Here is a 21,304-nt window from a genome sequence, read left to right as displayed (position 1 = left end):
TATACGAACATCAGCATCTGTGAAGCACAAATAGCACCAATGTTGAGGCCATGATCATCTGAAACCAACTCCACAATGCCAACCACATGCTTAGAATGCCTGAGTTCCAACTACAAAAGAAAATCTTTTTTGCCCAGCTCAACAAAGACTCTCGGACAAGAGCAGGATAGAGGAAGCATTTCAAAAACTCCCTGGAGGCTTCTCTCAAGAAAAGTAACATGTATTCCAGTGCATGGGAGACCCTTGTTCAGAAGAAACTGACTTGGAGGAACCTCCTGTATGAAGGAACACGATTCTTCAAGAACACCCTTTAGCAAAAGGAAGGCAGAAAAGGGACCAGAGAAATGAATGCTGATGATGTCAAGGCCAAAGATCAGTTGTGCCTCCTGGAAATAGGTGTCAAACATATGGTTGGAGATGTGGCAATAGGATCAGACTTATCAGGTGCACAATGATCCACAGAACCAATGACCAGTAGCATGGAATTTCCTAGGTGGACAATCATACTCATTAGCAAGTGATTGCTGATAACAATTGTACAAGGAAAACAAGGGATAGTTAGCAAGCAATTTACAGCAAACAATTAGTAATGCATCTTGGCCTTTATTGTAAGGGATTGGAGTGTTAGAATATGAAAACCTTACTACAGTTATACAGGGCTTGCATGAGACTGCAACTGAAGGGCTATGTTTGGTTTTGATCTATATATTTAAGGAAGCATATAATTGCACTGGAGGCAGTGCAGCAAAGGTTCACCAGATTGGTTCATGAGTTTAGATGGTTATAATAGACATTGTAAGTTGGGACTATAGTGTCTGAGGTTTAGAAGAATGAGAGCAATCTTATTGAAATGTTCAAGATTCTGAAGGGGCTTAATGTGGTAGATATTGAGGGATCTAAAACTATTGGATACAGTCTAAGGGTAAGGACTGTGAGGAGAATTATTTTATGGAAGATGCAAATTTCAAATGCTTCACTGAAGGGGTCTGCCTGCTCACTCATTGAATATATTTAAGGCTGAGAGAGATTTGTGGTACCTCAGGGAATTGAGATGTAAGGATTCGGTGGGAAAGTGGCATTCAATCTGATGATCAGCCATGATTGTATTGAAAGGCAGGACAGGTTCAAGAGGGCATATGATCTATTCCTGCTCCTATATCCTATGTTAATTGACACAACCAAATAACAAGCATAACGTCAGTGATTGTGACTAAGAATTAGCAAAAGCTCATATGTATGCCACTTTTAATTTCTGAGTATTTGAGCTTAAAGTAACTAGCAGCAAAGCTTTGTTTTAAACAGGTTAAGAAATATGAGTATTTTATACAACTGCTGTTGAATGTTACATTAACAGAGCCAATGTCATCTGTTAATGTGCAGATGATATTGGCTAATTTACAATTACAAAGATTTAGTGTAACGATAACAGTTGCATTTGAAGATGAAAATGAGAAGTCTCCAATATTGTTGCAGATTCTGGCTTGCTTTATTCTGAAGTGTAAGAGGTGAAAATTGAGATTGGATTCAACAACAACAATGAGTTCTGTAGTTAAATAATTGGAAGTTGCTCCCACAGGGTGATGCAGAATGGGACCATTTGGAGTGAGTGAAAGCTCCTTTTCTCTTTTTGTTTCATTTTTACAACCCTGTGGGTTATGGTTCTTGGTTGCTTGGTTCAGGATGGTCATCCCAAATTCCACAGTTCCCCTGTTGAGAATCAATTGGTCTTTCAAAATGTCTCTTATGGTGGTGAAATGGTTCTCTTGCAAATAGCTGTCTACAGTCAGCATTTATCATAATCAAAAAAAAGGCTCCAAATGATAACTTTTTGTTAAATCATTGTTCCACAAAGTAAAATCAATTATGCTGGAATTCCTTGTATTGTCCCTCCCATTCCCTGTTGAACACTATAGTAGTTTTGCATCTTCACCTTTCAGGGTTCAGTGGGCAGTTGAGAATCCTTGAATGACATGAACTTTTCTGATTCACTCGTAGACTCGAGTAGTCTTAATGGCTGAAGTTGAATCTGCACGAGAAGCAGTGTGGCGTTAAGGAGCCATTTTGTAAAATATGCCCTTTTTAAAATGTAATTATATAATTATAGACTTGTGTGACATTCATACTCTGTCTTTTTCAATGTGGAAGCTGTGGCCAACCCCATTAAACACACCAGTTCCAAAGAAGAGTCAGATTGGATTTGAAATTTTTAATTTTGTTTCTTTCACCACAGATACTGCCAGATTTGCTAAGTTTCTCCAGAATTTTCTGTTTTCATTTCAAAACCCCAGAATCTGCAGTACTTTGCTTCTTATTCCATTAGCTCACTTCTGGACTCTACCATGATGTAGAGTCTGATGGTCAATATCTCAGCACAAATAGAAACCACCCAATCTCAGAGTCTCGGACTTCAGGAAAGCAAGTGTTCTTTCTGATTTTCCTGATTGCAACATTGTTGGATTCAGCAGTAGAGTTGTTCCCCAGTGTTTTGGCCAATTCTTATCCCTCAGTTAGTATCACGTAATTGGCTGATGGAGGGGAGTCATTAGCCACCTGTAAAGTAGACATGAGAAATGGCGTTAAGGTACAGTGTGTAGGAGGTTTGTAATGATTGACTGGTACAGAATAAAAGCATTTCGACTGCAGACAGAATAGTGAGCATGAATTAACATGATTCATAAATGTTCATGTACCGATTGCACATCAGAGACTAAGTTGCCTGCAGTTTTGGTAGATCTTCCCAAATATTATAATCAGATTGGACTGCATCAGAAGTTGACAGGATTGGCCCTTTCTTTGCATAATTTGTGGTAGGCAAAAGCATTGCACAGAGGCCACAATCAGATCAGCTTATATCCTCTAATGGTAAAACAAGCTTATACCAAATGGGTTTAGTAGAATGCATAACCTAAATCTTTCAACTTTGGAGAGTAAAAATTACAGTGGTATCCAAATCCAGAAGATAGTTAAGCTCAAATGTGTGCAAAAAGCCACATTCATTTAATGGTTCAGTAAAAATAAAGTGTGTATGGTATCAATTTTATTTGGTATATACATAAACATTAAATTTAATGGAATTTGACTGTTATCGCTGATATGTTCTGAACAAAGAGACCTTGGAATGCAGGTTCATAACTCCTTGAAAGTGGAATCACAGGTAGATAGGATAGTGAAGAAGGCGTTTGGTATGCTTTCCTTTATTGGTCAGAGTATTGAGTACAGGAGTTGGGAAGTCATGTTGCGGCTAGACAGGACATTGGTTAGGCCACTGTTAGAATATTGCATGCAATTCTGGTCTCCTTCCTATTGGAAAGATGTTGTGAAACTTGAAAGGGTTCAGAAAAGATTTACAAGGATGTTGCCAGGGTTGGAGGATCTGAGCTACAGGGAGAGGCTGAACAGACTGGGGCTGTTTTCCGTGGGGTTTCGGAGGCGGAGGGGTGACCTTATAGAGGTTTACAAAATTATGAGGGGCATGGATAGGATAAAGAGACAAAGTCTTTTCCCTGGGGTCGGGGAGTCCAGGACCAGAGGGCATAGTTTTAGGGTGAGAGGGGAAAGATATAAAAGAGACCTAAGGGGCAACTTTTTCATGCAGAGGGTGGTATATGTATGGAATGAGCTGCCAGAGGATGTGGTGGAGGCTGGTACAATTGCAACATTTAAGAGGCATTTGGATGGGTATATGAACAGGAAGGGTTTAGAGGGATATGGGCCGGGTGCTAGCAGGTGGGACTAGATTGGGTTGGGATATCTGGTCGGCATGGACGGGTTGGACCGAAGGGTCTGTTTCCATGCTGTACATCTCTATGACTCTATGTTAAAATATTTAAGTTTAAGAGGAAAATACTGCAGATTCTGGTAATCTGAAATAAAAACAGAAAATGGTAGAAATACTCAGTAGCTCTACCAGGATCTGTGAGGAAAGAAACAGAATTACATTTCAGGTCGATGGCTTTTCATTAGAACAGAGACCTCACTGTATTTAAAAAAAACATAATACTTCAACGTCATTATCCAAACTGGAGCAGTATTTGTCCACAACTTGACGGTTAAAATTGGGATTAGTTAACTTGTAAAGTGGGATGTGTATTGGAAGAGGGGAAAAACATTGCTTGTTGGCTGTCTGATGTTCTGTAGGGAAAATAGTGTTACTTTTCCCTGGACACTAGAAGAGAACCTGATTGAAGGTAGTGAGCCAAGCTTATAAGCTCAAGAGAACCTTTAACACAGGAAGCAACTTATCATAATGAGTTTGGTTCATAATGTCTCCATACTGATCCAATTAGAATGACCCATTTCGTCATACATTATAACCTGGAATCATCAGTTCTGAGTATGCACACTGTAATAATTGAAGTTTGATTAAACACATATGGCCTGTAACCTCACATGCATATTTAAAAGCCATGACCCACTATGAAAGATTTCATAGAAGCAAAACTTGCCAGAAGAACAGGATGTCCTTGAGGTTGGACAAGAAAATCAATGACAGCTGGAAAAGAACATAACCGTAGAACGTAACATAAAGGTAGTTAACTAATATTCCACTTAGATATAATATCTTAAAACCAGGTTATATCCAATACTTGAACAAAATTAATGATGGATGCAAATCTGAAAGTTTTTCGATAAAATTTCAACTTCTAAATGCACCTTCTCAATTATCCTTGTTATTGCATGAAACACGGTAATGTTATCTGCACAGCTTATTATGCACAGTTCCAAGTTCTTGGCATTTTTCCATTCTAATACATTTAAGTTTTCTTCTCCACTATCTCAATTTATTTTCGATATTTAGAATTACATAAATAATGACAGCACCTAAAACACTGAAGCTCCAGGTGGTAATACTTGTAACTTGTGGAAAATGCATTCCAGGTCAAGAAGGTCCCCATTTAAAGGAAGTTTTGAAGTCAATGATTTGAAGAACCACAAGGCATAGTGTGAAGTTATGCATGAGTGTAAATTATAACGGAATAGAACATCCTTTTGCATTTAAATGAAAATGCATTTCTTCAATTTACCTGTAAAGCAGTCATAATTTTCTAAATTTTTAGTTCAAGTATGCAATGAAATGCTTAGAGGTCAGTTTTCTGATTGCATATATGATATCCTTCCATAGTGTAAATGCATTCTACTTGCTTTGTTCAAAATTATACAGTAATATTCAATTATTAAAAGTTAAATCTAATAACAGCTACTGTGCTATGACGTAAGGCTACCCAGTGATTTGCAGTTCTTTCATCTAGTAATACACAAACTTAGTTTATAACAATCAAATTTATGGAAATAGATAACTTGATAATTGTTTACTATATAAGATCTGACTGATAGATTATGGTCTGCCAAGATCCTTAATTAAAAAGATTAATAATTCAGATCTATCCTGTATTGAACCCAGTCACTTATTAAATCTGTCAACTTGTTCATTATCTTCACATGGGATGTGAGTGTCTTGGCATGCATTTATTGCCCTTCTCCAATTGCCTTGGTAAGCCACTTTAGGTAAGAGTGAATTACAATAGAGTAGATCTGGAGCAACATCCGGGCTAGACCAGGTAAGGATGGCAGGAATTAGGGGATCAGATGGGTTTTGACCACAGTCATTGATGTAGTATGGCTAGACTATTAATTCATTGACAAGAGTGTGGTGCAGGAAAAGCACAGCAGGTCAGGCAGCATCTGAGGAACAGAAAAATCGATGTTTCAGGCAAGAGCCCTTCATCAGAGACCCTAGTAATGATTTTTATTCACTTTGTGGGATATGGGTATCACATTGGCTGGCCAGCATTAATTGCCCATTCCTAGTTGCCTTGAGAAAGTGGTTGTGAGCTGCCTTCTTGAAACACTGCAGTCCAGCTGTTGTTGGTTGACCCACAATACCATTAAGGAGGAAATTCCAGGATTTTAACCCAGCAACAGTGAAGGAACGGCAATATATTTCCAAGTAAGGATGGTGAATGGCTTGGAGGGAAACTTGAAGGTGGTGGTGTTCCCATATATCTGCTGCCCTTGTCCTTCTAGATGGAAGTGTTCATGGGATTGGAAGGTGCTGTCTAAGGATCTTTGGTGAATTTCTGCACTTTGTAGGTAGTGCATGTTGCTAATATTGAGCATCAGTGGCAGATGGAGCAGATGCCTGTGGATCTAGTGCCGATATGGTGCCAAGCTTCTTGAATTTTGTTGGAGCTGCACCCACCCAGGCAAGTGGAGAGTATTCCATCACATACCAGTCTTTGCCTTGTAGATGATGGGCAGGCTTTAGGGAGTCAGAAGGTAAGTACTCACAGTGGTATTCCTAGCCTCTAAACTGCTTTTGTAGCCACTGTGGTGAGTCCAGTTGAGTTTCTGCTCCATGGTAACCCCCAGGACGTTGTTCGTAGGAGATTCAATGATGGTAAACCATTGAATGCCAGGGGCAGTGGTTACATTCTCTTACCGGTGATTGTAATAGCCTGGTATTTGTATGGCACAAATGTTACTCGCCACTTTTCAGCCCAAGCCTGGATATTGTCCAGATCCTGTATTTGAACATGGATTGCTTCAGTATCTGAGGACTAAATGGTGCTAAACATTGTGCAATCACCAGCAAATATTTGCACCTATGATGAAGGGAATGTCATCGATGAAGCACCCGAAGGTGATTGGGCCTCAGACACTACCCTGAAGAACTCCTGCAGAGATGTCCTGGCACTGAGTTGACTGACCTTCAACTATGACCATCTTCCTATGTGCCAGGTATGACTCCAACTGGCAGAGAGTTTGCCCAGTACCCAATGATTCCAGATTTGCTAGGACTCCTTGATGAGATGCTACATGTTCTGGAGACCCAGGTTTGAATCCTGCTATGGCAGCTAGTGGAATTTGAATTCATTAAAAAAAAATCTGGAACTTAGAGCCTAATCATGACCATGAAACCATTGTTGAGTGCTGGAAAATTCTATCTGGTTCATTAATGTTCTTCAAGGAAGGAAACTGTGATCCTTGCTGGGTCTGGCCTGCATGTGACTCCTGACCCAAGGTGATGTGGACTCCTCTTGACAATTGGACATGGGTATTAAATTCTGCCCTAGCCAGTGACACCCACATCCGATGAATTAATTTTTTTTAAAAGGTATGAAAAGGTCAAGACAAGCTACAAATTTCAGTTGTATTAATAGAATAAAATGTAAATCCCACCAACTTCCTCAGTAGGATTTGAACCCATGTCCCCAGAGCATTCGCCTAGCCTCTGGATTACGAGACAAATGACATTACCACAGTGCTACCATTTCCCTCTCAATGGCCTTCATAGAAGATTGATATTGAATCTGGAGGGTCAATGGGTTTGAGTGTTTGGACCATTTGTACATTTTGTTGAGCCAGGGCTAGGAGCAGAAACGGGATGAGTAGGAATCTTGCAGTGAGAGGACTGGGACATACAGGGATACGAGAATCCTGGGGCTTTATAATGAGTAAATCGAGTGATTCTTTCCACTAGTAGATGAACAGAGACCAAGGGTACAAAGACTGAAGATGCTTAGTAGAAGAACTTTTTTTTTGCACAATCAATTCATGTGAGTTGACATGTCTGAAGTAGGGTGGGAGACAGTAAGGATCGGTTATAGAAATGAAAGTTGGAGGAGGGGCAGAACAATAACTCCAGAAGTTATTATACTGTTTGGAGGACAACTGGTTAACCAGGCATTTGAAATTCATGGCCCAGAAATCAAATCTAACCAGCTGATTGAACTAGTCCACATGCTGGGACCCCAAGCAGAATTGTGCGGCTTCATTTTTTGAGCACTGACATGAAGAAACTGAGGTTTTCTGATTGCTTCATTGGATTGTAAATTTTATAACCTTTGCTTGACTACTTGACAAGCAAAATATGGGAAGGAACATGCAACAAGCTAGCCTCTTGTGGTGCAATGGTAGTATCCCTACCTCTGAACCAGGAGGCCTAAGTGTGAGCCCTACCTACTCCAGAGGACTGTAATTACATCTCTGAACAGGCTGAACCTGGACTCAAGACCTCCACCACATGATTGAACATGAATCTCTGCCTAGGAGCTGCAGATTTAATCTTTTCTAGCACAAATAGTGAGATGTAAAATACTTTCTGCCATTCCTTGAAGGATTTTTCAATGCTGAGTGTTGGCTTGCAGTTTTCTTCAATGGAGTTCATCAGATGTTCACATCTTACCAATGATCTTCATAAGACTATGCTTAATGAGTGAACAGACGTTGAGGATGTGTGAATCATAACAATAAAAACCCCTAATATAAAGGTGTAACTTTAAATGTGCATTACAAATGGTTAAGATAAACATGGAATTGAAGAGTTTGGGACATTGCAAACCTAGTGAGTAAAAATAATAAGTATTAAGAAAATTAAAGATATAAATAATTCCAATTTAACTTCATTTAAGGCTGAGAATGGTGGAAGAACTTTAATTAGAACTGCAAAAGGGGGCAATCTGCCAGGAAAACTGCACAAGTGGGAGTCCTCCATTTCAACCACAAAGTGCCTTTCCAATAGACCGTAAGACATTGAAGCAAAAGTAGCAAATTCAACCCATCAAGTCTGTTCTGCCATTTAATGAAATCTTGGCTGTAATAATCCCTCAGCTACATTTTCCTGTCTTTTCCCAATAACTGTTGGTTATCTTACTGGTTAAAAAAATCTATCTCAGCCTTGAAAATTCTAAAGAACCCAGCCTCAGCCGCCCACTGTGTTAAAGATTCCACAAATTTGTTACACTGAGAGACAAACTTCCTTCTCATTTCTGTCTCAATAGGGTGAACCCTTGTTCTGAGATTATGCCGTCGAGTTCTAGGCTCTCCCACAGGGGAAACAACCTCTTCACATCTACCCTGTCAAGCCACATAAGAATCCTATATCTTTCAATAAGGTTGCCTCTCATTCTTCTAACCCTCATTGAACAGAAACCCAACCTACTCAACTTCTTCTCATATAATAGTCCCTCCATACTCTGGATCAGCCTGGTGAACCTTCTTTGGAGTGCTTATAATTTCAGTATCTTTCCTTAGATAAGGGCCTAAACAATATTCTAGCTGTTGTTATACATGTGTCTTGTCAGACAACAGTAAGAATACTGTGAACAGTTTTTGTACTCTATTCCCTTTGAAATAAACACCAGCATTTCATTTACCTTCACTATTACCTGTTAGTCATGCACTAGAATCCCAAACCCCTCTCAGCTACAGATTTCTACAGTCTTTTTTCCCATTTACATAACATTCAGCTCCTCTATTCTTCCTGCCAAAGTGCATAATCTCACATTTCCCCATTCTGTATTCTATGTGCCAAGTTTTTGCCAACTCACTGCAGATTTGTCTTCCTCACTACTTGCTTTCCAATCTATTTTGGTGTTATCCGCAAACTTGGCCACAGTGCATTCATTTTCCTCACCCAAGTCATTAACACTTATTGTAAATAATTGTGGCTCAGCACTGATATCTATGGTGCACCACAAGTTAAAGATTGTCATTCTGAAAGTGTTCTTGTCCCAACACAGTCTTCTATTAGTTGATCAATCCTCTATCCATGCTAATATACTACCTTCAACACCATGGGATGTCTTATTTAATAGCATAGTGTGTGATACCTAATCAAATGTCTTCTGAAAATCAAATTACAGCAAATTTACTGCTTCTCCTTTATCTGTAATGCCTTTCACCTCCTCAAAGAAGTCTAACAAACTTGTCAGGCATGATTTCATTTTTGTGAAGCTTTGCTGACTCTGCTTGGTCTATGTATTTATAAATGCAGTGTTATTACATCCTTGATAATACACACAACCTTTTTCCCCCAATAATAGATGTTAAGCTAACTGTTCTATCGTTCCTTTTTTGGCAGTTTTGCAATCCTCTGGTGCTTTTCAGAATCTAAGGATTACTTTTAATATACAAGGATGTATTCCCATTAGCTCCAGGGGACTTGTTGGTCTTTAGGCCCATTAGTTTTTCCAGCACATTTTTTTCTAGTGATAGGGTTATTGTATGCATTTCCTATCTTCCTTTCTCTCCTTAACAATTTAGTCATTTTTGGAATAGTATTAGTGTCTTCTACTGATAAAGTTATTATTCCCCTCTTTTGCTATATCCTGATTCCCCGTTATTACTTCCCCGGTGTCTTTCTATAAGGGGCCTATGTTAACTGCCTCTCTCTTCCTTTTTATATCTTTAACGAATCTTGCTGTCTATCTTTATTACTTTCAAAGTTTCTCTTCTCCCTTTTTATTATTTTTTGGTCGTCTTTTGTTGGTTTTAAAAACTTTCCCAATTCTTTCCCTTAACAATATTTTTTGCCACATTAATGTTTTCTATTCTTTCGGTTTGAAGCTATCCTTAACTTCCCTAGTTAATCTAGTTTCCAAGGCTTATCTCCTTCCTTCTTACTGGGGTATATCTTTGCTATGGGCCACGAAATATTTTTTTTAACACCTGCCATTTTTTATCAACTGTCTTTACTGCTAGTCTCCTTTCCCACTCTACTCCAACTAAATCTCCCTCATTCCTTTGTAATTATCCTTATGTAAGCTTAGCAAGTTGTTTCTGACCCATGTTTCTTCCTCTAAGTGAATTATAAATTCTTAAGGGTTTGATGTGAGATGGCTAGGAAGGAAAAATGATGGCGAGAAAGATTTCTCATGAGAAACAGTATTGCATAATCTAGGCAGAAAAGTGTGGAAATTGTGGACCCAGTCATTTAAGGAAGATAGCTATTGAGCAAGATTGGTTGTCCACTGTGGAGCACCTTCCTTCTCCACAAGAATGACTTTAACCCTTCAGTTTCTTGCCATTTCAATAAACTATCTTACTGTCATGCTAATGTTTCCATTCACAGGCCTGCAACAGTGATCCAACAAAGTCAATACAAGCTGGAACAAAACTTAGTTTTCCACTTGGCACTTTACATCCCCTGGGACTCTAACATTTAGTTCAACAACTTCAGGGCACTAACTGCCTTTCAATTCCTTGATGTGGAGTTGCCAGTGTTGGACCGGGTTGGACTAAATTAAAAATCACACTGATGAAGCTTCCTGATGAAGAAGCAGCACTCCGAAAGCTAGCACTTCCAAATCAACCTGGTGTTGTGTGATTTTTTAACTTCATTTCCACTGCAGAGTCCCCCTGCCCACCCACCCCTTGTTTCTGTCTTACTGGATTTTCTTTCAGAACAGCAGACCGGTTTTCTCCTTTCAAACCTATCGTTTCACATCTCTATCAGTTGTTTATCACTATAGGCACTCTCTTTGTCTTTCACTCTGGACACCTCTTCATCTGTTCCTCTCCCTCTGTGAACAGCATTACATAGCCATAATTTCCCATAGCACCTTTCCATTCTGAAGAAAAAGACATCCCAAGGCTCAAAACATTAACTTAGGCCTGCTGACTTTTTCCAGCAATTTCTGTTTTTGTGGAGGAGCAAGAATCCCTTGTGTAGAGGCCAAATACAAAGGACAAAGGGATTATTAATATTGGTGAAAGAAAAAGAGGTGTAAAATGAGTGTAAATTGAGATGTGAAAGGAGTGAATGGGTCCTCTCTTCTAAGTACAAAATTAGCAAGTTACAGAAGTGTTGGGGTGAGGAGGGAGGAGATGGGGAAAGAGAATGTAAGAGAAATGGGGAAGGGACATGTTGGCATTTACTGAAGTTTTGAAGTTTATTGTTGAGATCTCAATAACAACGTGCTAAGCAGAAGATGAGGTGTTCTGTCTTAGTTTCAGATTTCCAGCATCCACAATATTTTTTCTGCTAATGAAAAGTTCAGATTTGGGCAGCTAACAGTTCTGGGAAATTTAGTATAGTTTAATTGATATTGCTGATTGTTTATTTTATTGATAATTTATTATTAAAACTCTTATGCAAAACTGTGATTTTGTGATAACATTATTCACGATTCCAGAGTTACTTACTAAGCGAAAGAGATTTTGTTATTTTAAATTTTTACTTATCAATTTTAACCTCACCCTAATGGATCATTCAGCTATGTTTGACATATGTGCTTACTTGGAACCAGTGTATTAGATAAAATGGAAAACTTTAAAGTATTAGCCTTTTATGCGGGCCATAAAAACTATATTAGCAACAATAAATACAAGAAGATGTTGTAACTAAAATAGAGAAACAGAACAGATAAACGTAAACATTGGTAATTACATGGTTAGAACAAGAATGGTTTTGGCTAAAGCTTATTTTAACTTGTGTGAAGTCAAGAACTTTCTGCATTATAAGTTATTTATTCAGGCCTACTTTACTTTGCATTTTAAAGTTATCAATAAAATATGTAATTAAAACTGAACATTGACAAACAGAAATATTAGTCAAGAGTGTGCTGCTGGAAGAGCACAGCAGGTCAGGCAGCATCCAAGGAGCAGAAGAATCGACGTTTCAAGCAAAAGCCCTTCATCAGGAATCTTGACCAAAACGTCGATTCTCCTGCTCCTCGGATGCTGCCTGACCTGCTGTGCTTTTCCAGCACCACATTCTCGACTCTAATCTCCAGCATCTGCAGTCCTCACTTTCACCTAGGCAGAAATAGTACCCCATTTGGTGACAAAAATCCATGTATAAATGTCGTTGTGGAAAATTTACATAAAGATTAAACAAACTTACAATATGTTGGAAGTTTTGGGGGTTATCTGTAAAGACTGAAAATAGTAGGAATTGCCAATGAGTCTGTCTCTTTTAAATGGAATCTGATGGCTTCTCATTTCAACAGATTGCATCTGTGTGGACAGTACACAGCTAATATTTCATCTATCTAAGTTCTTAACTTTGTCTCTCTTGGCACAGGTGCTGCCTGAGCTGCCCAATATATCCAGAACTTTCTGCTTTAATTTCAGATTTCTAGTATCTGCAGTATTCTATCTTCTTTTCAAAGAAGTAAGCAGTATATTTGGAATAAAGGTATTAAAAAACTGACAAAACGAGAGAGATACAAAACATGAGGTACTTGATGAAAAAGAAGAAAACATACATCACAACATAAATGTCTAAGAAGGATGAAGGATAGAGTAGATTGTTGGAATTTATTTGAAATTACTTAATCCCCATTTCAGAAATTACCAACAACTAAGGGCAGATTTGCTGAGTTTCTGAATTACATTTAATATTTAAAGTAACAATGCATGTTAATGAGATCACACCATATTGAATGCTGAGTGTTTTAAGTTCCAACTAATGTGATTCTGGTTTGTTTCATTTTAAACAGGCTAGTACTTGTACCTTATTTTTATGTTGCTCTTTTCATTTTATTTGTTCACAAGAATTGCTAATGCTAGAAAGGCCAACATATATTGAATGTCTCCAATTGCCTTTAAGTTGGTGCTGGGTTTGAACAGAGTCGATATGATGAAGGTACCCCCATAATAATGTTATTTAGAGAGTCTCAGGATTTTGATCCAGTGGCAATTAAGCAATGACAATCTCTATTCAAATCAGGATAGATTTTGGTTTAGTAGGGCACCTAGAGATGGTGACCTTTCCATGTGCCTGCAGTCCTTGTTCTACTTGGAGTTGGAGGTTGTGGTCTTGGATGAGATACCACAGAAGCCTTGGTGAGTTGTTGGACTTCTGATTGCCAAAGCCAGCGGTACATTCAATGAATGTTCAAAGTAGTGGAGGGGATGCGTTGCAAGTTCTGTATCTTGTATGCTGTCAAGTTTATTGTTTTTAATTGGAACTAACTTCAGCTTTATAGATGATGGAAAAGCTTTAGAGTGAGTCAGGAAGTGATTCACTCACCATAGAATACCACAGTGCACCCCTGGTCCACTCATCCTTCATTCCCAAACCCCGCACCTCCCCCCCCCCCCAGCCCCACGGCACCTTCCCCTGCAACCACCAAAGGCATAACACCTGTTCATTTACCCCCTCCCTCCTTAGTATCCAAGGGCCCAAATATTACTTCCAGGTGAAGCAGCACTTTACCTGCACTTCACAAAATCGAGTCTACTGCATTCACTGCTCACAATGCAATGTCCTCTGCACTGGGGAAACGACGTGTATACTGGGTGATATCTATGTTCTGCTTGCAAATAAAGACTCAGAACTTCCAGTTGCCTGCCACTTTAATACACCATCCTGTTTCCTGGCTAATATTGCTGTCCCAGGCTTGTTGCAGTTCTCCAGTGAAGCTCAGCGCAAACTGAAAGAACAACACCTCATTTTCTGCATGGGGACCCTGCAGCCCTCCGGACTCAATATGGAGTTCAATAATTTTAGGGCCTAAACTCTTCCATGTCCTAGCCCTCCTACCCCCAACACCAGACCTTATTATCACATAGTCTGCCATTCCACACTACCTATTGTTCACCATCAACAGTCTCCATTAATGGCTATTCACCATCCTAGTCAGATCATGATCCATTCCTTTGTCTATCCAACTGTTCTTCTCCTTTTTTGGCTCTATTCCCATCTATTGTTTACTCTTTATCCCCCTCCCACCCTATCGTCTAGATATAAATTGGCATTTTCCTAGTTACTATCAGTTCTGAGGAAGGGTCACCAGATCCGAAATGTTGACTCTGATTTCTCTTCACAGATTCTGCCAGACCTGTGAGTGTTTCTAGCAACTTCTGTTTTTGTTGCTGATTTACAGTATCTGCAGTCACTGGATTGCATGAGTAGTTTTCAAAGGTGCTTTGTGCTAGAATCACAGAATTATGTTATTATTAGAGTGTCATCATGCCAGAAGCAACTCGGCTAGTTTCATTTCCCTGTCCCTTAGCCCTGCATTTTTCTCTTAAGATGTTCCTCCAATTCTCCTTTTGAAAGCTGCTATTGCATCTGCTTCCACCATGCTCTCAGGCAATGCAATCTAGAAATGAACTACTCACTATCTCAAAAAGATTTTCTTTTCCATTCACCTTAAGTCAATATCCTCTGGATCTCAAACCTTCTGTTAATGGGAACAGTTTCTCTCATTTACTCTGTCTGAGCTGTTCATGATTTTGAGCTTATCCATCAAAACTCCTCTCAACATTTGCTTCTCTAAGGAGAACAACACCAGTTTTTTCAGATTCTATTCAAGTATTGAAACATCTCATCCCTCGAACCATTCTTTTCTCGAAAGCCTTCACATCCTTCTTAAAGTGCAGTGCTCACATTTAAACACAGGATTTCAGTTCACGTTCAAAGTTCTATGTATTTCACCTTTATCAAAGACAGAAGTGAGAAGTTGTGTGTGGACACTGTGAAGATCAGAGAGGTGCTAAACGAACATTTCTCATCGGTTTTCACTCAGGAAAAGGAGAATATTGTAGACGAGAAGAATGAGGTACGAGATATTAGACTGGAAAGGATCAAGGTTAGTTACAAACAGGTGTTATCAATTCTAGAAGGAGTGAAAATAGACATGTCCACCGGGCTGGATGGGATTTATCTGAGGATTCTCTGGGAAGCCAGGGAGGAGATAGCAGAGCCTTTGGCTTTGACATTTGAGTCATCATTGTCTACAGGTTTAGTACCAGAGGACTGGAGGATTGCAAATGTTGTGCCCTTGTTCAAGAAGGCCAGTAGAGATCACCCATATAATTATAGACCAGTGAGCCTTACTTCTGTTTTAGGAAAGGTTTTGGAAAGGATTTTAAGAGATAAGATTTATAATCATATAGCAAGCAACAATTTGATTGCAGATAGTCAATATGGTTTCGTCAAGGGCAGGTCGTGTCTCACAAACCTCATTGAGTTTTTTGAGAAGGTGACCAAGTATGGAGATGAGGGTAGGGCAGTGACGTGGTATACATGGACTTCAGTAAAGCCTTTGATAAGGTTCCACATGGTAGGCTGATGGAGAAAGTGCAGAGGCATGGGATTGAGGGCGATTTAGCAGTTTGGATTAGAAATTGTCTTTCTGAAAGAAGGCAGCGAGTGGTGGTTGATGGAAAATATTCAGTCTGGAGTCCAGTTACTCGTGGTGTGCCACTGTTTTGGAACCACTGCTGTATGTCATTTTTATAAATGACTTAGATGCAGGCATAGGTGGATGGATTAGTAAATTTGCAGATGACACTAAAGTCGGTGGAGTAGTGGACAGTTTGGAAGAATGTTACAGGTTGCAGGGGGACTTGGATAAACTGCAGAATTGGGCTGAGGTGGCAAATGGAGTTCAATGCAGCTACATGTGAGGTGATGTACTTTGGGAAGAATAACAGGAAGGCAGAATACTGGGTCAATGGAAACATTCTTGGCAGTGTGGATGTGCAGAGGGATCTTGGAGTCCATGTACATAGATCCCTGAACGTTGTCACCCAGGTTGATAGTGCTATTAAGAAGGCATACGGTGTGTTAGGTTTCATTGGTAGAGGGATTGAGTTCCAGAGCCACAATATCATGCTGCAACTATACAAAACGCTAGTGCGGCCATCCCTGGAATATTATGCACAGTTCTGGTCACCATATTTTGGGAAGGATGTGGAAGCATTGGAAAAGGTGCAGAGGAGATATACCAGGATGTTGCCTGGTCTAGAAGGAAGGTCTTATGAGGTAAGGCTGAGAGGCTTGGGTCTGTTCTCTTTGGAAAGAAGAAGGCTAAGAGACATACAAGAGGATTAGATAGGGTAGACAATGACAGTCTTTTTCCTAGGATGATGACATTACCTTGTACGAGGGGTCATAACTTCAAATTAATAGATTTAAGACAGATGTCAGAGGCAGGTTCTTTACTCAGAGTGGTAAGGGCTTTGAATAACCTACCTGCCAATGTAGTTAACTCAGCCATGTTAGCTAGATTTAAACAATCCTTGGATCAGCACATGGATGATGATGGGATAGTGTAGGGGGACGAGCTAAGAATAGTTCACAGGTCGGCGCAACATCGAGAGCCAAAGGGCCTGTTCTGCGCTGCATTGTTCTATGTTCTATTTGCTACATCCACGTTCCCTGATTGCATTTTAGCCATGTCGTCAAGTTCGACCTCCTCTGACACATCAATGAGATTGCCCATTTATTTTTCTAAACTCCGGATGATGTAAGTCCAGTCTCCTCAATCTCTTATCGAATAATCCTGTCACCCAGAGATCAGTCTGGTGAAGCTTCATTGCACTCCTGGTATGGCAAGTATGCCCTTTGGTAAGGAGGTTAAAGCTGTACACAAATGTTCCAGGTGCAGTTCCACAAGGGCTCTTTACAGATGCTTTAAGACCTCTCAACTGCTGTACTCAAAATCCTGGTGCACTCAATGCCAAAATACTATTTGCCTTCTGCTTGTTAAGTTTCAGTGACTTGTGAACAAGGGCATGCATGTTACTTTGGACATCAAAGCTTTCCAACTCTCACCATTTAAGAAATCCTCTGCAGGTGGAACCTATACAAGCCTGAATGACATGGACAATGGCAATAAATCTGGCAGAATTGTCTGAGGAGTCTAACAAGGTCTGCCTCGATGTTGGGAATAATTCCCGGCAATTTTTATGAAAGTTACTGGTGTTGAGGCAATGTTCTTGACACGGAACAGTAAGATGCCTATTAAAGAGGGTTATTGCCTATAAGTGACCTTATTATCTGCACATCTCACCTATAAATATTCAGCTTCCTATTTTACCATCTATCAAGAGAAATCTTGAATCCTAACATGGAAGTCAGGTATGTACCTGGTGACGTCAGCTTTCTGCTGGCTGAGAAGCACCTCCATGTGCTCACCATGCAACAATCCATGCCACCCATACCCCTTGTCCACTGACATTGGCATTCAATAATTTCCAACTCCTCAGGATCCCCATGGCACCTCTCCAATCCACTCGTGAGATGCTTATGAAGCACAGGCCCACAGTTAGCAAACAGAGGGTGCAAAGGCAAATAGCATTCAAAAAAATGCCGCAAGCCCACTGCACACAAAAAAGGCATCCTGATCATGGATTCAACTGGGATGCATTATAGGGCTCCTTGCTTACTCTCAGCGCAACTCAATTAATGCCGATCTGCATGCCCTTGCCTTACCTGGCCATGCAGTTTCATGAATGAGTCTAAAAAGGGATTTTGAAAGGAAAATACCACAGCAAATTGTATAGCTTCAACTACAACCAGGGAACTAGAGGTAAAAACTGCTGAGAGTACAGATGAGGTGAACAGAGTGGATGAGAGACACAAGAAGTTTTTTTTTGTCAAAAGAGTAGATTGTTGTTTGCTTCAAATGATGCAGCTAAACCCATAACTGCATAAAGTGACACAGGGACTGTTTTGCAGGAGAAGAATCTAGTTTTCCTACAGACATTTCAATGACAGCCGAAGTGTTAGTAAATGTGATAAGTGAAGAGTATATTCTGGTTCCATTATATGAGTAGAGTATGACTTTTAATTCAGACCAATAGTAGTAGGAGTGGTTAAGAAATTGTCTGTGGATGGAGTAGACTTACACCTGCGAAATGATTTGGCTGGAGTGAAGGTTGTAGTGTCCATATAAGTAACCCAGTGAGTCAAGGTAATACTTAGCATGTGGCACCAGCAATAATCCAGATAATTGAGAATTTTGGGGTGCAATTTTTTCTTGCTAGCTCCCTAAGATCTGTTTACAGGGTTAAACCCTCTTTCTATCGATTTGTTATCATTCATTATCACAACCCCAACCTGCTACCGCCAGGGACAGAAATCACACATCCTGGCACTGTCCCTCAGGCAGCCCCCTGTAGAGCCAGGCCCAGATATGGGTCTGAGAGTAAGGGAGAAGAAGGTATAGGATATCGAGCCAGGCTTAGGAGTGGAGCTGAGGTAAAGTGAAAGGAGCTATGGAATATAGAGTCAGGCTCAGGAAGAAACCAGAGAGAGTGAAACAAGCAGAAGGCTACTCAGGAGGAAGATTGTTCTGGATATAGGTTTGTTCGCTGAGCTGGCAGGTTCGTTTTCAAATGTTTCATCACCATACTAGGTAATATCATCAGTGAGCCTCCGGATAAAGCACCGGTGGCATGGCCTGCTTTCTATTTATGTGTTTAGGTTTTTTTGGGTTGGTGATGTCATTTTCTGTGGTGGTCATTTCCTATTCTTTTTTTCAGGCGGTGGTAAATGGGATCCAAGTCGATGTGTTTGTTGATAGAGTTCTGGTTGGAATGCATGCTTCTAGGAATTCTCGTGTGTGTCGCTGTTTGGCTTGTCCTAGGATGGATGTATTGTCCCAGTCGAAGTGGTGTCCTTCCTCATCTGTATGTAAGTGAGAAAGGGTCATGTCTTTTTTGTGGCTCATTGTGGCTAAACACATAAATAGAAAGCGGGCTATGCCAACAGTGCTTCATCCAGAGGCTCACTGGTGATGTTACCTAGTATGGTGACAAAATATCTGAAAATATCTAAAAATATTTTGATGCCTCCTGCGAGGTACAGAATTGAGTATAATTCCTAATTGTAGCTTTAACTAGCTTAAATAATTACCTGTCAGATCTAAGAGCGTTCCCAATTGCCTGCAATGCTAGTCCACAGAAATCAAGAAGAAATCCTGATCTAAAATCAATTTCAGCATATTTAACTATCACCCAATTCTTATCTTGAATGTTCCCATGTCTTTGAATGATATTGCTGAGAATCTGGTACAGTAATGGGAAGCATCTTGGAAATAATTTGGAATATTAATTTTTTTTAGCTTAGATTACTTACAGTGTGGAAACAGGCCCTTTGGCCCAACTAGTCCACACTAACCCACCGAAGTGCAACCCGCCCAGACCCATTCCCCTACAATTACCCCTTCAACCAATACTACAGGCAATTTAGCAAGGTCAATTCACATAACCTGCACATTTTTGGACTGTTGGAGGAAACCGGAGCACCCGGAGGAAACCCTCACAGACACAGGGAGAATGTGCAAACTCCACACCGTCAGTCGCCTGAGGCAGGAATTGAACCCAGGTCTCTGGCGCTGTGAGGCAGCAGTGCTAACCACTGTGTCACCGTGCTGTTGAATTAGACTACAATAATGTATTTGAAACAAATGCCAAATTCTTGTTTAACATAATAGCTTGATTGGAAATAAGATGTGTATTTCTGTAAGAGGTGTAGAATGATGGCCCTTTGTATAATCAGCTGAAAGGGATAATGCAGAAGAACCTGAAGTAACTGATAAGAAACAACATGAACTGTCGAGATAAGAAAACATGGCCTCCAAACTAAGTTGATATTTCATATTCATTATCAAAGTTTTATTTGGGAACCTAGTAACTTGCTCTACAAAGGTTTTCTCGAGAAACAGAGTAAGAAACTGGCAAAAAGAAGCTGCTATGTTCTCCCAATACAGAATTTGATCAACTATCAGTTCTGAAAGATCACTGGACCAGAAACATTAACTCTTTTTTTTTTCCACAGATGCTGCCAGACCTCCTGCTCAGTTTTCCCAGCAGTTTGTGTCTTAGTGAGTACACAACAAATAATTGATTAGAAACTAAGTTATACGCAAAATTATTGCTTTCTGAAACAATTGTGTATATTCAAATAAATTATTTGAAGCTCTAAAATAACCCAAAGTCTAACTTTTTTATTCTGAATATGATATGAAAATAATCTTATAAGAGTCAAGATCCTTGGAGGAATCTAGAATGAACATGGAGAGTAGGAAAATGAGCCATTGCAGAATACTATCTGGCTGTGACTATCTGTGACTGAATAGGCAAAAGTAGAACCAGATTAATGATGAAATTACCAGATAATCTGTTTTACTGCTCTTGATGTACCAATAAGTGTTGGACAGGATATTGATAATTCTGCTTTTCTTCTCTGCATAGAAGGTTTTAGTTCTTTAACATTGAAGTATCAGTCTGTCAAACTTTGTACTTGGTGGACTTTAGGAAAGGAAAAAGTAACTTGATTGAAATATGTAAGACCCTGAGGAGTCTTGGCAAATTAGACCTATGCAGGATGTTATGGGAAAATCTGGTACTCTGAGTCATGAATTAAACAAATGTGGTGGCTCATATAAAACAGATTTGAAGTGAACCTTTTTTCTCTGAGAGTAAAGGGTCTTTGAACTCTCTTTCTGAAAAAGAAGTTTCATAGAATTTGTGAATATCATTAACAAAAAGCTGGACAGATTTTTTGCAAACCATGTGTTGAAAGATTGATGGGAATATGAATTTAAAGTTACCATAAGACCATATGATATAGGAGCGGAAGTAAGGCCATTCAGCCCATCAAGTCCACTCTGCCATTCAATCATGGCTGATGGGCATTTCAACTCCACTTACAAAACAGATCTATTATAATTTACAAATAGTGGAACGTGCTGTAAAGTCTGAAAGGCCTGCTCCTGATCTTGGCATGGTGAATGATGCAGAATGTTCAAAAGGTAATGGTTGCAATCTTGTCAACTAAGAA

At 39.7% G+C, this 21,304-nt stretch overlaps 1 protein-coding gene across 1 annotated transcript in view; it reads right to left on the bottom strand.

The window, feature by feature from the left end:
* Positions 1–1,272: 1,272 nt before the first annotated feature.
* Positions 1,273–21,304, bottom strand: part of tm2d1 (TM2 domain containing 1) — a 113,596-nt gene continuing 93,564 nt past the window's right edge. Inside the window, exon 8 of the mRNA XM_043699261.2 lies at positions 1,273–2,550. The gene's annotated coding sequence lies outside the window, so the exon portion shown is untranslated. The remainder of the gene's footprint in view (positions 2,551–21,304) is intronic.

Source organism: Chiloscyllium plagiosum, unplaced genomic scaffold (genome assembly GCF_037043375.1).
Source record: "Chiloscyllium plagiosum isolate Xiang-an unplaced genomic scaffold, Cpla_swu_hap1 HiC_scaffold_9, whole genome shotgun sequence".
In the NCBI taxonomy this organism is placed as follows: Eukaryota; Metazoa; Chordata; class Chondrichthyes; order Orectolobiformes; family Hemiscylliidae; genus Chiloscyllium; species Chiloscyllium plagiosum.
This window is presented reverse-complemented; position numbering and strand designations above follow the sequence as displayed.